A 3755-nucleotide genomic window follows, 5' to 3' on the forward strand; every position below is an offset into this window, starting at 1 on the left:
GCCACAACTAGAGAACACCTCCATGTACAGCCAAAAATAAAAAAATTTTAAAAGAGTCAAAGTAAAACAAAACAAAACCCAAGGCAGTTACAAACGGTATTTAAACACTTCATAAAGGAGAATCAGAGCACCATAAGAGGAAGTAAATAGGAAAGGTCACTTTCCAGAGAGGCCTTCCGAAGGAGACACTTCTGCTTAAAATTAATGATCCTTGAATATGCACATGGTATAAAATTCAAAGAGTACACAACATCACCCAGGATGGTTCTGCCCGCCATCTTCCTGTCCCCAGCTTTGCAGTCCTCCCGGGAGAGTCCCCTGTGTTGTCCATTGCTTGGGGGTGGCTGATTTGTGGTGATATCTGAATCGCAAGAACCAGCAAATAGGGACTTCCCTCATGGCCCAGTAGTTAAGAATCCACCTTGCAATGCAGGGGACACAGGTTCTATCCCTGGTCAGGGAACTAAGAACCCACAGGCTTTGCAGCCAAAAATGCAAAACATAGAGCAGAAGCGATGTTGTAACAAATTTAGTAAAGCCTTAAAAAATGGTCCACATCAAAGTCTCAAAAAAGAAAGAATCAGCAGACATTTGAAGAGGTAGGAGAAGAGATGTCCAAGCCGAGAGAACAGTGAGAGCAATGGTCCTGAGCTGGACCTGCGTTACTGGAGAGAGGGAAGCAGAGGAGATCGATGTGGGGCCTGAGAGCCACGGGAAGAATTCGATGTCACGCTCTGTGGCCTGGGTGTAACTTTCGAGTTGGCTAAGATAGAAGTGAGCGTTGTCTTCTTTTTTTATTAATTTTAAATAAATAAATTTATTTAATTTATTTAAATAAATATTTTTAATAAATTTCTTTTTAAATTTTATTTATTTATTTATGGCTGTGCTGGATCTTTCTTGGGTCTTCGCTGCTGCATGTGGGCTTTTAGTTGCAACAAGTGGGGGCTACTCTCTAGTTGCAGTTTGCGTGCTTCTCATTGCAGTGGCTTCTCTTGTGGCTTCCCTGGTAGCTCAGAGGTTAAAGCGTCTGCCTCTGATCCGGGAGACCCGGGTTCAATCCCTGGGTTGGGAAGATTCCCCTGGAGAAGGAAATGGCAACCCACTCCAGTATTCTTGCCTGGAGAATCCCATGGACAGAGGAGCCTGATGGGCTACAGTCCACAGGGTCGCAAACAGTCGGACACGACTGAGCGACTTCACTTCACTTCACTTCTCCTGTGGCAGAGCGTGGGCTCTAGGGTGCATGAGCTGGAGTAGTTGTGGCACACAGGTTTAGGTACCCCACGACAGGTGGAATCTTCCTGCACCAAGGATTGAACGCACCAAGGACTGAACCCATGTCCCCTGGATTGGCAGATGATTCCTTAATGGCTAGACCACTAGGGAACTCTAGGAGTGAGCATCTTCTGATTTGTGTTTCATAGAAACACTCTGAGAAGAGCTGATTTAGGGGCCTGAGAGGGGCAGGGAGATGAGTGAGGTGGCGCCCATGGAGTTGGGGATGGTAAAGGTCAGGGCCAGGATGGAGGCGGTGAGGAGGGGTCCATCTGGATTGTTTGGGAGGTCGGTGGAACCCAGCAAGGGTCCCAGTCATAGGCTCTGATGGTGTCTTGGCAGTATTAGGAGTCCCATCTTTGTGATTCTAAGATTAACTTGCACACTTGTAACCTGGCACGGAGTGGGCACTTGGGACATGTTTGCTGAAGAGATGACTAACGGAAAGAAAGGCCCTTTGTAAATGGAGACACGCCCTCTGAGAAATGGCTGCAGCCGCCCCTCCCCGCTGCCTCCCTCCTTACATGGACACTCCCCTCCCATCATCCCTGTCCTTGAATCACCTCCAGACACATCCTGCTTCTGATAGGCAGGATTTTAGAAGCTCAACCTTCAGATTCTCCTATTTTCTTAGCCACAAAACCCCTTTCCCATGGAAGCCTGATATATAAATGAGATAGAAAGTTATTTTATAATTTCAAACACCCAAGAATCTGAGTAAAAGAAATGAAGAAAACCGACAGGATTCTCAGCAGTTATTGATATACAAATGATCCTTGAGAAAAATGGAGCTGTTTTATTGAATGCCATAATTTCAAATCAGGGCATTCCTGACAATGTGTTCTTTTTATATACCCAACAAAGAGCTCTCAGAGGCTTTCTGCAGGGAAACCCAGCCTCTGAAGTCAATTATTCCAGCATTTGGTTTCCTTTGTGTTCAAGCACAATCCTACTTCATCCATAGAAATATTTCCAAATGGTAAAAGTCTGTGTACATGTATGTTTCAAAATTTTTATATAATTAAAGTATACAGCATACATTTTTTTAAAAAAAGCACCAAGCCTAAGCGTACAGCTCAGTAATCCTCACAAAGAGAACACCACATGTCCCTGGCACCCAGATGAAGACAGGGACCCTGGCCAGCCCCTCAAGCCCTCCTTGTGTCTCTTCCAGTCATTCACAGCTCACCTGTTAACAGAGTACCATGATCTTGACCCTTAATACCCTAGGTTATTTTGGTCTGTTGAACTTTCATAGACATGGAATACAGGGCGGATTCGTTTGTATCTGGCTTGTGTTTGAGAGAGTCATCCGCATTTTTTACAGCTGGAGTGTGTCTGTATAGCGTTCCATTGTGTGAATATACCACAATTTCAAAAAGTGATTTTTAAAACGTTTAAATGTTTTTGCATGTATTATTTTCTTTTTTTTATTGGCGTTTAATTGCTTTACAATGTTGTATTTGTTTCTTCTGTACAACAAAGTGAGTCAGCTATATGTTACATATATCCCCTTCCCAAAATATGAAAGTTTCATGAATTTGCACGTCATCCTTGCACAGGGGTTGTGCTAATCTTCTCTGTCTTTTTCCGGTTTGGTGTATGTGCTGCTGAAGCAAGCACCAAATAGTGATTAAAACAAAACAAAACAAAACAGGTCACTGGGGGTAGTGGGCAGGGACTGGGTCTGACCCACAGAGAAGTTTTGGCTTATGCACCGAGTGTTTCTATTTTGTTTTCACTGTCTTGGTTGCTGTTAAAAATCAATGTCTGGTCTCTCGTAGAAGATCTGCTGTTGCTGGGCCCCCGATCTCAAGTGCCTGGAGCTGAATCCCGGCTGCCCCTTCTCAACAATGCTTTCCGTTCCCATTTTGCCACAGTCCCCACCACCCCCTATTGTACAGGCCCACCTTACCCATCAATATTGCCCACCTGGCCCTGTAAGCATTTTAATTTTTGTTAGTCACATAGTACCTCTATTTTTAAAAAATTATTTTATTGAAGTATAGTTGACTTACAATGCTATGCTGATTTCTACTATACAGGAAAGTGATTCAGTTATACCCATATGTATATACATTCTTTTTCATATTCTTTTCCACTATGGTTTACCACAGGATATTGAATATAGTTCCCTGTGCTATTCAGTAGGACCTCGTTGTTTGGTCCTGTAAACATCTGAGTCTTCCACTCCAGCTTTAATTTAGCAGAAGTGGCCCCCAGCATGCTTTATTCTGTGGTCTACACAACAGGTAAATCTGATCATTCAAGTTAGAATATAAATTGTCTCTACTGGGTTAGACTTTGGAGGTATACTTGAATGCTTAAAAAATTTAGGACTTCCCTGGCACTCAGCTGCTAAGACTACGCTTCTGCTGTAGGGGGCACAGGTTCAATCCCTGGTCAGGGAACTAAGATCCCATAGGTCTCTTGGTGGTGCAGCCAAATATGTGTATGTGTATATATATTATCATTAT

The 3755-nt window shown here is 43.5% G+C and overlaps 1 non-coding gene across 1 annotated transcript; it reads right to left on the reverse strand.

Moving 5' to 3' along the window:
• Positions 1-2795: 2795 nt before the first annotated feature.
• On the reverse strand, positions 2796-2901 carry LOC120869641. Its single transcript, XR_005722608.1, has one exon. It is a non-coding gene; the product is annotated as a U6 spliceosomal RNA (small nuclear RNA).
• Positions 2902-3755: the final 854 nt, after the last annotated feature.

The sequence above is a fragment of the Oryx dammah genome, unplaced genomic scaffold (genome assembly GCF_014754425.2).
Source record: "Oryx dammah isolate SB20612 unplaced genomic scaffold, SCBI_Odam_1.1 HiC_scaffold_10, whole genome shotgun sequence".
Taxonomy (NCBI): domain Eukaryota; kingdom Metazoa; phylum Chordata; class Mammalia; order Artiodactyla; family Bovidae; genus Oryx; species Oryx dammah.